This window comes from Rhipicephalus sanguineus, chromosome 8 (genome assembly GCF_013339695.2).
Source record: "Rhipicephalus sanguineus isolate Rsan-2018 chromosome 8, BIME_Rsan_1.4, whole genome shotgun sequence".
Lineage (NCBI taxonomy): Eukaryota > Metazoa > Arthropoda > Arachnida > Ixodida > Ixodidae > Rhipicephalus > Rhipicephalus sanguineus.
This window is the reverse complement of record NC_051183.1, coordinates 22,348,908-22,364,847: the sequence shown is the minus strand read 5'-3', so window position 1 is coordinate 22,364,847 and position 15,940 is coordinate 22,348,908.

The window sequence follows — 15,940 nt, the reverse complement described above, 5'->3', positions numbered from 1 at the left end:
CGCCCGCTTGTTTTGAGCGCGTCGATGCGCCGAGCAGCATGCCAAAGCGCCCTTCGGAACGCAGTACCTGTGCGTACGAAGGTTACATGGAACCGAAAGGCATACATTGGCAACTGCGAGTAAGAACAATTCACGAGTGAGTAGAAGAAACAATAATCTTTATTGACACTGAGCAAGCGGTAAAAGGCCCTTGTTCAGACATCGTGAGCTCGTAAACGACTAGCCTTCGCGGTACTTCAAAGAGACAAAACAAATTAGATGACGTTTGTTGCCCGTTTCCACCGTCAGCTAGCGCTCACAATAACCAACTTGTATTGTAGGACAGGCGTAAAGCATCAGCATTTTTTTTTGCTACAGTTTTTAGTACTTGCTTTCAACGAGTACGCTTGAAGACACCCGGGTTTGTTGTTATTACAACGTATTGCGGTCAGGCTGAGAATACCAAGCAGGTTCGCGCAAAGAAATCACATTATAGTGGATGCCTACAGAATGGCAGAAAACATGAGCATTTTAACTAGTGACACCGATGAAACAACCCATAAATGGGATATATGCAAGGCCTCAAAGAAGTGCAGAAATACAGAGAAGGGAGAAACGATTTTCTATACCGGTCATTCTCTTATTGTGACATCGCCGCTGAAAAGTAGGCTTCATCAACAGTCTGGCCAAGTCGTGCTCATGCCATCGCATAATGCACTCGTTCATTTGAGGCCACCAGACCTTGCAAGTACAAGTGAAATAGCAGCTTTTTCCACACGTGTTAGCATACAACTCAAAAGCGAGAACAGTGAAGTGTGATATGCTAACGAGCTCACAAAGCAGAAAGAAAAACGCTGAGCTTGAAAGTACGTGTACCTGCCATCGTCGAGGAACCTGTGGAAACTGACGCCTTCGCTGGTATCGCAGCTCCTGCGGCACCATACAGTAGCACACCGACTGTCCAACATAATTGCAATATGATTACATCGGTGAATTAAAAAACTTTCATGCGTATTTTAGACAACATTAACGATAGAATTCGCAAGAAAACGGGGAGCAACAAACCAGCTGCCAACCATCGGACGATAACTGCGCATATTCTGCGCGTTATCTGCGGCGCCCGAGACGCAGCGGCGCACTTTTTGCGCTTCGTCACTGGTCACAGCGACGGTTTGCTTGCTCGCTACCACGCGCTGGCCGTCAGCGGTGAGCGACAAGGCAGAGATGTTTTCAATCACTAAACAACAAATTTACTCATCATTCAAACATTACTTTCAGTTACACAAGAAAAAGCACTTTTATGCGGCAATGATAGCTGTATTTCTCTTAAATATTGCTTTTATTACGGCGCCTCTGGCGGATTTTTTGGCGTTGCCGAGGGCAGATTTGAACGGAGCCACTATGGTTTGTTTGTTAGCTGCGACGGGGTCGATTTTTTCGCCCCCCTTCGGCGATGGCTGGAACTTGAGACTTTCCGAGGCCTGGGGTGCAATCGCGGAACGATGCTATTCCCGATTCCATGCCATATTCTATGCTATTCTTATCATCCACCACTCACGGCTGGCTGATCGCGTTGATAACGCGGACGGACCGTCGTTCTGACCAATGGCCAAGCGCGAAAAGCGCGAAAAGCATTGGAATAAAAAATAGAATCGTTCCGCGATAGCACCCCTGCTGCTTCTACGCAGTGGCCAGGCTTGGCCGGCTTGACTGTGGCTACTTGACGTATAAGACGTGTTGAAAGTGCTTTCAACGTTTTTTTGTTTGATTATTTAATGCACAGTATACTATTTAAAGAATGCAACTTTGCGTGAAACGTGTTTTCGTTGAGAGTTTAACACGGCGTGCTCGGAGAGTTCAGCTGTAGCGTGCAGCCGCAGCGACATCGTCTCAAGATCTCAACATGTTGCCTGCTCGCGATAAGCCACGCGAGCAACGCACGGTTCATGCTCCTGGGACGTTCAAACCACGAAAAAACACGCGCTGGCAAAGAACGAGTGCTGATAACACCCCAAGGTAATGCTCGATGAAAGCTTCAGCGTAAAAAATGCTGCGTATATCCACTGAGGATTGAATACTAGAAGCTACCGCCTACGCCACTGAAATGCTAGACTTCACCACGAACCGACGGTTAACGGTGCCTTCGCTTATTGCAAATATGTCGAGAGCACCGTCGAGCACCATGACGCAAAATTGACGTCGGCGGAACTACCAGATGGCGCCCTAACTTTTCCGGTTTGCTCAATAGCCAATCAGCGCGCACCAAAGGCGATACTTTTGCGATTGTCGCCTTTTGGGAATACGGGCCCAGTTGGGCTCATCGTTTCCTTGGCTGTTCTTTCGCGGGAACCGTCACCCTGCATTAACTCAGTTCAGACGAACAGGCAGCGCGTCTTGCTCGTATCTTATATTCCGAAGATCAGCATGCAACCGAGAATATGAAATCCGCAGACGTCACACGCCCGCGCGCATGAGATAAGCTGACAAGTGTGGATCGTTCATTTGTTATCTGGCGACGCGTGTCTTTCCAGTCCGACCGTGATCCGGCGACGCAAATGCTGTCTTTTTTTTTTTGCGCTTAATCTCGCCCTGTCTGCAACTTGGCTCTGTCGTATGGCGCTGACGCACAAAAAAGTCTTTAACTATCGTCTTTAACTTTAAATCTTTAACTATCGTGCTCGCGCACGATAGTTAAAGGTTTCGCCAACTGTACGTCTTCTCCCGTTTTTTTTTTTTCAATACACATGAATATAGCTTCTGTCTACATATAATCGTAATGAAGTCATGCAGAATTATTGGAATCGCACATAGAACGTTTCGATAGCGATATATGGAAGGATATCAAGAGTGTAACTGGAGCCGAAGTATAACCCGGTAACGTGTGTTCGTGCTACACTGTTACGCGAGGTGTCTGTCGCACTGTTGCTACGCGCCCACCTGACCACTCAGGTAGGCGCCTGTGGCCCATAGACGCCTACGTTTTTCGTAAAGGCCATGGTGTCAGATATGTTCAAACCACGACCCGCACAAAACAAGGAAAAGAAAACGATGCGAGGCTAACGTGAGAGGCAGCGATCGGCCCGTTTTGCCCCGGTAGCTTGCGTGCCTTCGGCGGCCCATTACTCAGCCACGCGCAGCGAATGGCGTCGTGCTTGGCTTGGCTTCGATTAATCAGTCTGGCTCGCTTTTTCTAGCGTTCACTCAGCGGCTGATGCATCTTGCAAGCGCCTCAGAAAGGTCGTCTTATCGGACGTGCCGCTTCAGAAATGCGCTTTGTCTTCTTACTGCTTTGTAGCTTTTTATTGAGCGTCAGTGTTACACTCTACACTCTAAGAAAAAATCGAGTATTTGGGGAGTATAACTGCTACACAATAATAATCATCATTCACCTCGCGTACTTTCCTCGCGTTATCACCGCGGTCCCGGCACTTGCCGGTCACGAACGGCGCGCGCGTTATCACCGTGACATAGCATTCTTGATAGGAAAGTGACGAGAGCCGGGTTTTAAAGAAAGGAAACGCGAGCAAGCCGGATGACGATTATTGTTGTGTGGCAGAAATACTCCCAAAATACTCGATTTTTTCTTAGAGCGTAGGTGTATGCCCTTGACGCGTCAGTCGAGAGCTACTCCTGTAAATGTGACCGTTCTATCGGAGTGAGGAAACACCACCTTTCTGAGATTGTTGCGAGGTGGTACGAAGGTAGACATCGCTGCCTCGGCAGTGCATTTGAACGGCGGAGCTGTTGAAGCTCCAGGCTCGGCCTTTTCGTGCGCTCAAGAAACTATCATCATCGTGAACGGCCTGTACCTACCAACGCACAGCTGCGCCTAGCGCTTGCAACGCAATAACTCGGCCGCGGGTGGGAAAGGGAAGTGAGGGTGTTGAGGAGGGAAAGGAGGAGGGGAGAGAAAGCATAGCTTTGTATAGTATACTACCGTAAGGGTGTGGGAAAAGAAAAGCGAGAGCGAGGAGGAGTGATGTGAGGGAACGAAAGTGGGGAGAGGGTTAGGCATAGCATAGCCACGCATAGTTTAGTATATCAAGGGTTGGGAAAGGGCAGTGAAGGTGAGGAGGAGTGGAGCGCCACCAGCTGCGCTGTTTCCTCACTCTTCACACAACTAGTGCGTAGCTGCCCATCTTTTTTTTTAGCGGCTCACTCGCATTTACGACAGCACAAAGGGCAACGCATTCTAAATTACTTGCAGCCGCACAAACGTTTTTGCTTACGTTTCGTTTTTTGTTGAGTCCAAAATAAAAGACATTCTTCCGTGTCCATACACACCCACATATCGCACATCCGCAAAGGTAAGTCAGGTATAGTGGCTGCAACGCTTTGCATCCTGCGTGCTACGGTTGGTGTTCGGGCAATACTCGCGTTCGCACACTACGGTTGCGCAATAAAAGTGACTGACACAGACAATGCGTCCACGCTTTCGAAGTGAACTCAAAAACCGGAGTACCAGCGAGTACGCAGGACACGTAAACAAGAAAAGAAAAGGTGTTAGACCCGGACAAACAGTGGACTTTCAACTGTGCTTTATTGGAAGGTGCAATGCCACACAAAGCATTCCACGTGTGCGCACCTTCATCTGGTCAACGCCCAAAACCCCAACATAACGAGCCAACTCCCAAAATAACGACGTGAGAGACACCTATAGTAGAGGACAAACCGTAGTGAGGGACGAACTTTGACCGCCTGGTGCTCTTTAGCATGCACACTGATCTAAGCACACGGGTATTATTGCATTCCGCCCCCACTGAAATGCGGTCATTGTGGCCAAGAATCAAACCCTGGACCTTGTGCTTAACAGCGCTTCACCTCGGCCTGCTAAGCTGCCATTGTGTGTATATGCAGGAATAACTGCAGGCATGAAAAATATTAGCGACTACGATAAGATCAGCACACTGGGTTCGTATAAAAAACGATGTTACAACAAGACGATGCGCTCCATCCCGTCTCGTCTTTTTCCCTTGAGTTTATAATAGAGCGTACCGAATATTTCGTAATAAACCTTTTGTGAGCACGCGCAGTCGTACATCCGGACTGTTGTGTAAGGAAATGAATGTACCGGAAAGAATGCGAGAACTTCATGCAAACTTGTGTTGAGATTGCACTCCACTGAACAATACAGCACGACGCCTGGGTTGACGCAATCGCAGGTGCGCATGGGGGCACGGTGCATTAGTAGGTCAGTCATAACAAAGCTGCCGCGAGGAGATGTGTCACGGGCATTGAACTTCTATTGTGCACGAGATGAAGCCGACAGAAAACCATCAAGCATCTGTTGGTGCCAGAAGAGATTGGCCTCTTATTGCCCGGTTTCTTCCCTTCAGGAGGTGTGATAAGACGGCGCTGCCTGTGAACGGTGGGTCTTAATCCGGCGAGACCACCGGACTATGATTTGTGGCTCTGTGGGCCCCACCATAGAGCACTGTTGATGTATATAGCGGAAACCGGCCTCCATGCATATATTTAACTCTGTATGCCGTTGGGCAAACTTTCGAAATGAAAAATAGAAAAGGGAGGTATGGTGGACACTCTGCCGAGCGTGAGGCTCGGCAGAAAGGGCGAACCAATGAGAGGGCGCCAAGAGGGTCGAGTGGGAGGCTCGGCGGAAAGCGCGTAAAAACTTCACAACCACGGTGTAAGGTTTTGCGCGGCACCACCATTACATTCAAACACCGCAATCAAAGTTCGAGCGAGAGTGGAAGCTCCCTGCATTGAAAAAAAAAGAAAGGTGCGCTTTCCGTCCATCCGTAGCATTGCTTGACATAGAAATTTCGCTCCCTTTATTGCATCTATAGGGCGTGTTATCACAAGCGGTGCTATATGCGCTTTTGATGAGTTCTGCTTGTTCGGTCGCGCAGATCCGTAGGTCTTAAGAGAACTTTTTCCAAAAAAAAAAATAAAACCAGTTAGAAAGCGCTCGTGCTTGTGTAACTCTCCGTTGTCCCTTAGTTTATCCGCAAACAGTATCAAGATTTATTTGCACAGCACGGGCCGCAAGAGCGTCTTAGCAAATCAGCTGCCAATAATCCACAGAAAATTTCCGATGGAGGCGGGAATGCTTGATGCCCACGTGCTTTGATTTAGGTGCACGTTAAAGAACCCCAGCTGATCGAAATTTCCGGAGCCCTCTACTACGGCGTCCATCATAATCCCGTCGTGGTTTTGGGACGTTAAATCGGAACAACTAGTAGTGGTGCACGGAAATTCAAAACTTTGTTCGAACATTCCTGGCAAGAAAGCAAATTTCTTTTGCAGACTTCATAGAGGTAGGCAGTTGCATCCAAGGTCAGTTCTGTTCAACAAATAGCAATCGATAAGGACACTTTCAGAAGGAGGAGACAAGCGAGCTAGCGAGCAGCGATACTGAACAGGATTTCTTTCGTCTCGCGTCATCCTTTCTTTGCCGACACAATTAATGATTTCGTAGAAATCTGGTGACGTATTTGCTGCCCATATTCCAAGTTTCCTATATTTTCATTGATGCATGCGAACATACAAACATCAGACATAAGGTAGAAGATGCAGGCCAGAAATTTTTCCTCACTTGAAACATCAGCAAAAAATGAAAAAATAAGAAAGATGTATCGATGTTTTGACCGTGGCACTTTCAGAAGAATGTAAACGAGGTTCATGACAGAGTGGGCTATACGGAGGATTAAGTTGACCCCATCATTCTCCTTTTCGAGCCAGCGTCGATAACTGCAAGTCCTTGGCATGCCAGACAAATAAATCGAATCAAATAGTGACATCTTTTTGAATAGTTTCCTTTTTTTTTTCGAAAGGCAAACCATGCCATGGCCGATTTAGCTATTTTGAACTTTAAGTGGGCTGCGCAATTATCATCTTCGGCTCATGCATGCATCGATAACGACAAGCCCGGAAGAAGCGAAGAATCGAGAACCGTGCATGGGCCCTCACAAATATATCAAATCAGACTGCATTAATATCTTTTGGTTTATTAGTTCAGAGGAAGAGCAAACTAGGTCACGACGGAGTGGGCTGTTAAGTGGATTACGTGGACACTATCGTTGTCGTCTTCTTCTTTGCATGCATTGAAAACGACAGGCCTCAAAGGTAAGCAAAACCAAACACCCTGCATGAGCCATCACATTTACCTCCCCCCCGCCCTTCTTTCTTGGCTTGATCTCTTCTCTCTTGGCGGCTTATTCAAATGGGATTTGCGAAGGGCTCAGCCGGCTCCAAGTGCGTCTATGCAGCCGCTTGCATTATGCATAATAGCTCCTTAAAGGCAAGAACGCTTCGTTTTGTGTGAGAGGAGGGGGGAGGGGGTTGCAAAGCGATTGGCTGCTCCATCACTGCCGATGGCCTCACGGGTGATAAAAAATTTAGATTTGCAGCTCAGGCGAGATGCCACTGATATGCGCAATATATAAAGAATAAAGTGGAAAGAAAAGATAAATAATAAGACAATGACTCAAGAATACTTTCCGGGTTGCACAAAAACGGAACTCCGAATAGGGTAGTTGCAAAGAAGTGGGCCACTTCAAGCATAGGTCGGCATAAAAATTGGGCTCACTCAGGCTCACTCAAGAAACATAGTTTGCACTTAGGGCTCACTCGGACTCAGACTCACCAATATTTTCCTCGACCGTCTTACTCGGCCTCAAGCTCACCAAAATATTACTCACCGGGATTCACTGAGACTGAGACTCATGGTCCGATCCGAGTCTGAGTGAGCAGACTCATGCGTGAGTTTGCCGACTTAAGGGTACAAGATCAAAAGAAGTGTCGTACAGCACCGAATATGTGGGATGTTGTCATTAAAGAGCATTGACACCATAATCAAAAAACCTAATTTTACGCTAACGGACTCATGAGTCGACCTACTCAGGCTCACTCAGACTCCCGGCTTGACCTGAGTCTGAGTGAGTCTGAGTCTGGGAGCATTTGCAATCTCGCAGAATGTCGTCGAAGCGATGTTTATCAGAAAATTTATCCTAGTAGTATCGTCTTATGTTTCAATACCAATTTCGTTTTCGTATTAATCAAAGCCGTGTGTGTAAGGTGTTCGAAGCTCAGTAATATTACTGCAATTATTTCGCCATATGCACCTCCAGAAATTTTACAATTACAATTTAGTCTTAAGGAGCAAAATAATTACAATTACAATTTTAGTCTTAAGGAGGAAAATAATTTTTGAAGATCCCCATTGACGACAATGGGGAACTTCAATCAGGAAGCTGAAGATTTTTTTTTTTCAAATTCATGATTTTTTCCGTAGCAAGCGGGATGTTTCCATTCCGATTAACTTCACCGCCTTTCCCGCTTGCATTTCTCTATTACGCAGTCTTCTCTCTCTTCCTCTTTTTTTCATCTTTACATTCTCCACCTCCTCTTGTTTCCACTGGAGGGTAGAAAGCCGAACGACTTGTGTGACTAATTTATTATCCGTTCGACTTCGCTGCGTTTGCCCTCTTTTTCTTTTTCTCTCTTTCCCTCTCTCAATACTGAATCGCCCGAGTTCCTGCGATGCGTTTATTTTCACTCGTCATTTTTCTTCTAATTCGTTCCGCAATCGTGCGGTAATGACGTCACCAGGAGATTGCCGCTGCGCGTTCCCTTCCATTGACTGTTGCGACAGTTGCGGATTGCGATACCCGCAGGGGTAATTTTTCTTCCGCACGAGCGCCACAGGAAATGAAGACCCCACGCTGTGTCATAAACGGGCGGGCGGGCGACTTTAAGTCAACAACTAACGAGCTTTCTTGCTCTCTTTCTTCTCTTTTTTGTGTCTCTCTTTTTGTAGCGCTGAATGGTTTCGTACACACAACAGCAAAAGTTCACGGGACGCCGGCTCCACAAGAAATGCGAATTTTTGCTCTATTAGCCTGTAATGCTTCTTATCTAACTCTTGGTTCTATAAGAAAAGAAGGAGGAGAAGCATCAGGGCTGAGCCCGGTAGGCTACCCTGCGCTGTAGAAGGGGGAGGGGGAAGGAAAGTTAGTGAGAAGGAGAGAAAAGTCACTGTGGGCCGCCGACGTAAAAGTTGTTTAAGACTGTGTGAGTTGGAATACCAACTATGGCCTGGAACACTTATTTTGAGGTCATGTTCGCATACAAAGCCAGAATATACAGTTTTCTCGAACATATCGCGTCCCGCAAACTTCTGCTGTTGGGTGTACATCTCGATTAACTTTGTGAATCTGTTTTAAATTCATACGCAATGCCTCGCAGAACCGCTAATAATAAAAGGAACACTAATGCTAAGAACAATATCTCTCGTATTCGTAAATTGTCCTTTCACAATTACAAAAGGCCGCCTTTGACCAAACATCGACATCCTTGCCCAGCGCAGAATGAACGAGGACAGATGAGAGGACACGACGCAGCGACTGGGTTGTGTCCTCTCATCTGTCCTCTTTCATTTTGCGCTGTACAAATATGTCGATGCTAGATCACCAACTAGCCCAAGCTACCGCTCTATCAAGTCAAATTTGACTAAAAGACAATGTCATGTCATGGCGTCATCATTCCGTTACAGACTTTGGCAACCAGTGACGTCACGGACCTCGTAGGGTGACGTCATCCCATGATGATACTTTTTTGCATCAATCGTGTCGACTCCGACGGTCACTTTTCGCGTTTGGTGAGGTAATCTAAAGCTTTCGCCTTAATATATATGTAACACCATACGCGTACGCGAACACCGCCCTACGTATAATGCATGATACATACTGCGAGAGCGCTGGCTATCTTCTACATCATCATCATCATCATCGTCGTCGTCGTCGTCGTCGAAATCAACGGGATGCGCCGACCGTTCGTGCCATGGTTGGCGGATTTCGGTCATCGGATGCTCGATCTAAAAGAATTAATTGTTGGGCTAGTTGGTCGTGCATAACTGGCTGAGACATATTAGCGCAAAGTGGCCCATGTGACTGCATGTGGATGTGATGGTAGTTTTACGGACACAGCCATTCTGGGAAGGAGCGGTAGCGCTTCTTCGAGATTTGCTCTGGAAGCTTTTTCTTTTTTTTTTATGAGAAAGAACAGAGGTTGTCATATAAGTGAGCCATCTATCGCTTTGTTGGACCCTGAATTTGAATTTATGCGCAACCGCCTCCGATGTACACGTGTTACTTTATTCCTGTGTGCGCAGGCGCGACAAAAGGATATCTAGGTGGAACGCTTCCCTGCTAATAAACAGTCGTGAGTAGCGCCTGTCATCGTCTTATTTCTTGTCTGCGACTTTTTTTGCGCAAACATGCCTCAGCCAGGGATGCTGGCTCATACTGGTAACTGAACACCAACAGCAAAGGATCGTGTTGTTTTCTCCCCGTCGTCTATGTCATCAATCAGAGCCCCAGCTGGCCACAGGCTTTGAAAAATACGGTCCTGGGACTACGATACAAAACAGCCGCAAACGAAGCAGAAGAAAGCCGAAGGAATATGGCACAGAACATATGCCGGATAATTACCGTTCCTGAAGGTACCATTTAGTCTTGTGTACTTCTATATTTGTCTCCGACTCTTCGAGATTAGATGTACGATGAACGTATAAAACATGAGCAGTCATCTACCAGAATCACAGAATGGCTACCGAGACGAGGGAGGGGCAAAAAAACCCGTGACGTAAGCCAGGTGCAGGGCTGGGATTGTGTTATTGGACGACATAGGGAGTGTGTGGGCAAGACCAAGCACGGGTAATTAGGGTGCTCTCAGAAGGTCATTGTCCGGCGTCAAAAATAATTAGGCGCTGAAGTAGAGGTGGTGCACAAAAAGTGAAGATGGGGGTGGGGGGGGGGGGGGGGAGAGTTGCTGATCGTTGAGAAGGTGCATGTTCAGCTCCCCCAACAAATTAAGATATCACCATGATAAATATTCAAAGAAAATCTCTGGTGTACCGCTACACACTCTAAACAGTGGTGCTCAAGGATAAAAAACACCAAATTCTTTCCCGTTGTAGATGTGACCCTGCCGCAGTCGTCCATAAAGCATGATGATAATTGGACAGTGACGTAGGCAAAAATTTGTTCCGTGGAGGGGGGAGGGGGGCACGTCCCTGATCTGAAGTGGGGTCCGGGCAGGCAAGTGTGGTCGAGTGTCGTTTTCTGCTCTGTATCCCATAGCAGAAACAAATTAACGAGAGGAGGGGTCATGTGCCCGGTGGGCTACCCCTGGAATGCCACTGCATTCGATTGCTGAGCACTAAGTTGCGGTGGTCAATTTCCGATGGCAGCGAAACGCAACAGCACTCGTGTTCTTAGATTAGCACGTGTTGTAAAAGCCCGCAGTTCCCAAAGGAAACCTTCAGCAGCTCTATGCACCGTCTGATAGCAGAGCTATCGTTTTAAACGCGCCGCAGGAGAGGGGTGCATCTACACGGGCAAACTCGGTTTCACTGTCATGACGGGCACTGGCGTAGCCAAACACCTTTGTTTGTTATTGAGAGGGGGGGGGGGTGTCTGCTACCTCTATGTACATTCGTGCGTGTGTTTGTATGTTTGCGTGTATATACACATGCCAATTTGAAAAATTTCGGGGAGGGGGCAGTCTGAAGCCTCCCTCCCCCCCCCCCCCTCCATACGCCAGTGATGACCGCCAAGGTTAATCATAGTGTGTAATGTGAAAAGCTGCCTCGCAGACCTCATTGGCGTCTCACACGGATATGCGGGACCTGATCAAGCTGTGTAGGTTATTGCTAGTGCATAAAAAAGTATTATGCGAAATACCGAAACGCAGGGGGGGGGGGGGCAATCACCCCCCCCCTTCCGGACGACCATTACTCTGCCTGTTTCCTTCGTCTTTCGTGCACCACTACGCATATCCAGCGCTTTAGTTAAGTTCATACGCGTTGGCGCAGGAATGAACGCGTTTAATGCTGACGTGGAAACACTCTTTCTAGATAATTACGAATGTTATTTTATATGTCAGTGGTGTAACAGTTCGCATACGTTCAAACATATGCTACAGGAAACGTGCAAAAGGCCGCACGTGAGCATGGCCGAGTGTTAAAGCCAGTGCAGCAAACTGCGGATTCGTACCGCCATCTCTCAGAAGCGATACAAAACGAGGCTCTCGTGATGTGCTGCCACCTGCGGTCAGCTGGGAGAACCGATAACCGTACTTCGAGATTGGAGGCAGGGTGGCTATTTGAACGCGATCCCGTTCAATTTCTCGCTCCTTTCTGCAGCCCATATGACCGGGAATTTTTTTGGTTATTCTTCCTGAGAAGAAGCCTAGCTCAGTTGTCTTGAAAATTCCTCTTTCTAGTGTACAGGAACCTTTCTTTTGCCGGGAATGGGTTCCTAATAAAAAACTGTCACATGTGTGCGTGACTGTCGGTGTTATTTGTCTGTATATGTGATCACTCTATATACTACAGTCAACACCCGACACCGGGAGTAGCAAGCGAGGCGATGAACCAGACTAACTTCTCAAGGGTAATCGTGAAAAAAATTCTTATATATGTAAACTCAAATTCCTCTCCTGATAAAACTTAGAATTACGTCGCACATGAACTTCGGTTGCTGTGGCAGTTATACGAGCCCTGATTACAATATTATTCCCGGTATAAATTTTGAAGCGTATTCTTACATTTGCCAGCCTCGTGTACGCGTTTGGAACCATCCGTGAAAGTTACCGTGAACTTTTCACATCAAGGTGAAAATAAGTTGCGAGGTCTTATTTACCGGCAGTAGAAATGAAAGTCGGGTGAGCTGGTGGCTATTCTGTGTTTGTCAAGTTCCATGGTGCCTGTATGTTTTGTGCGCACCGAAGTTCAAGCGTGAATCGTATAACCCGGTGGTGATAAATTGGGCATGACTGTGTTGCGTGCGCACCTAAACTGGTTCGTCTGATTCATCGTGTACTGCATGATTATTTATTTATTTATTTATTTATTTATTTATTTATTTATTTATTTATTTATTATTTATTTATTTATTTATTTATTTATTTATTTATTTATAATGCAGCCCTATTCAGGGCTGTAGCATAAATGGGGACGTTATATAATGCTAGTACGACAACTAACAAGAAATGCAATACAAATCTACTAATAGTGAAACAAATACACACACAACCTAACAATAATAAATATGAAGTAGTTTACATATCCGTAAGGTGCTTTTCAATAGCAACTAAAAAATTCTTTAGTGGTCAAGAGCGAATGTTACCGGGAAGGGAATTCCAAAGCTCCATTGTACGTGGGAAAAAAAACTGTATTTAAATGCGTTAATGCGAGCAAAGATAGGTGCTACGTTCTGGGCGTGGGGCCTACAGGTACAACTTCCGTTATTAAATGTAATGAGCTTACCGCCAGAAGCCCGGAGGAAAAGTTAATAATTTTACATAAAATTTTAAAGCGTCCATTTGATATCGCGACAGTAGTGACTTGATGTTCAATGGTTGTAGGACTAGTGTTGATGAGAAGATGTGGCTTTAGTTATGTAAAATGAAAGGGACAGATTATGGTTAAATGTTATTGAGCGAGATTATTTTATAGTAATTGTAGGGGAACCAAGCCACGGATCCATATTCATGAACAGGGCTGATTGTGGTAATTTTCATGCTGTCCAGCTCAATATTTGACTGGTCAGAGTGTTTTAGCAATTAGCAACGACATCGCACAATTTTCTATAATGTGAATTCAAAACTCGGATCCTTCGACCTTGTTTTCCTAACGGCATTCAAGTCGACCAATATTCTTAATTGACGCACCTGATTACTTGACTCACCGGGACATGCTGGTATAATTTGAAGGCAAAAATTTCGGACTTTAAATGGGTTTAAGCAATGCCTGCTGAGCAGTAGTCCTTCTTTATCATTTCTTACCGATACCTGTGCCAAAATTCCACCAACAAACGCACAGTCAATGCTAAATCTTTTGTTTGTTTTTACTGCCATGCAATAATGCAAGGAATTTGTTTTTACTGCCATGCAATAATCTATGTGATATCACCGCGGTCAGACGAAAAGCGTACGCTCTATGCGAAAATAAAAGCCAAGCCGACCTAATCATTCTCACGGCACAGACAGACGTTCTCCTAGACTCGATCCTCTTCCCTTTCGCTCGTGCAAACACCTAATGGGCGTACCAACCTACCACTATGGCGGCAAATGTGGAGGGTCCATCACGTTAATTAAAGGCGAAGCGCGTCGCCTCCATGGAAAGGCGCTGCTGCCCTAAAATAAACATCAAATAGCTAGACGCACGAAGTACACGATGCGCGTAGTCGGGACCCACCTATAGACGCTCAAGCCTGTGCGCGGAAAGCAAAAACGGATGATGAGGCCATCGTCCAGCACCAAGAAGCTCCATTTCAGAGCACAGTTACTCCACACGCTTTTCGCTGTTTCAACTGCGCTTCATCGCTGACCCGTGGACATGGTCCGGCTAAGGTCCGCGTCAGTCCGCAGTGAGATCTTTGGCTATGCCTCGTTCGCAGACGGCGTCAAGACCATAAGCACATTCTACAGGTACCTCGGTTACTCATTTCTCTCCTGGAACGAGGGCTACGGTGAGTCCCGGCTCACGGTCACCCTGGTCAGCCCTTACCTCGCGTTCGCCGTCGCGTCGTGGTGCTTCTACGCGTTCGTCATGATCCAGGACGGCTACCACGTGATCACCTCACCCCAGGACGAAGGAAGTGAGCCGCTCCGCACCATAGACAAGTGCATCCTCATGTTCTACTTCGTTCGCTGCGTCGGCATTCAGCTGGCGAACGTCGCGACGTTAGTCTACTACTCGCGTGAACTGTGCGACGTCCTCAAGACGATGGAAGCCGTCGAGTCGACGTTCCAGCGTCCGACACGCCTTCGACCTGCTGCCAAGCTGATAGTCTTGCAGAACGTGCTCTTCTCAGCGGCCGCGCTGTATTCCATAGTAGACGAGATCACCGAGTTCGAAGGACACATGGAACCGCTGTACATGAAAGTACTCTACTCGCTATTCAGTCTTCTGTTCGCGGAAACAACGTGCATGGTGTCTTTCAGCTGGACAATGTACCTGAGTCAGGCCTTCGCGTCTTTCCTAAGATGCGTCAATGAAGACATCGCCAGTCTTGCGGCCGCACGATCTGTCCCTCTTTGCGAACTCGAGTCCCAACATGCCAGGTTCTGTGAGTTGTGGCGTACGTTTGTGAGGTGTGACAAGATCTTTAGCTGGTGCCTACTGTTGAGCGTACCGCTAGACATCTTGAACGCGTCGCCGTGGGGATACTACATACTCACGTCTGATAAGTCGGCGTTAAATCTTTCCATGGACGTCATAGGTTTTGCGACCATGTTCGCGGAGCTGTTCGTACTGTGTGCTTACGGCGGTGCCGCGCAGCTACAGGTAAGGGTGCACGAACGTTGATATACTTCCTAGATTAGCCCAGCGAATCTAAGCGAATTACCAGGGATGAATCGTGAACTTAATTGAGACTTCGTGGCCTCCATAGAGCAGGGTTCTCAAACTTTCGTCTGCTAGCGGGCCGCAGTCATGAAACTTAGTCTGCCGATGAGCTGGTATCATGAAGAAGGTTGAAGCGGGGGAGGGACGGGAGTGCAGCTTGAGCAGAATGTCAGCGACCGTTGCCATTTGTAAGAAGGCCTTTTTCCATATCTGCCATATGAGTCAGTTTTGAAGGGGATTCAGCTTCAGGTTTTGAGAAACTTGTCGATATTGATCCCAGAATGACTAAAATCTGGACGCCGATTCTGAAATACAGAGGTTTTGTTCCGCGGTTATGGTTTAACACACGGTGACCGCATTGGATACATCTCACGAAAAGGATCCATGAGTCCGATCACGTCTGTGTAGCTCATGAACATACTTATTCAGAAAATTTTAAAAAAGTCACAGTTTCGCCGCAAGGGCGAAGCAATGAATGCGATAGCAAGAAAAGCGGCCCGTGATGGACGAGCTGCTACGCTGCAGAAAGATCTGCCCCCCCGGCAGCAACTACCGCGCGAGCAGACAACGATAGGGCAAGGTTCTCCA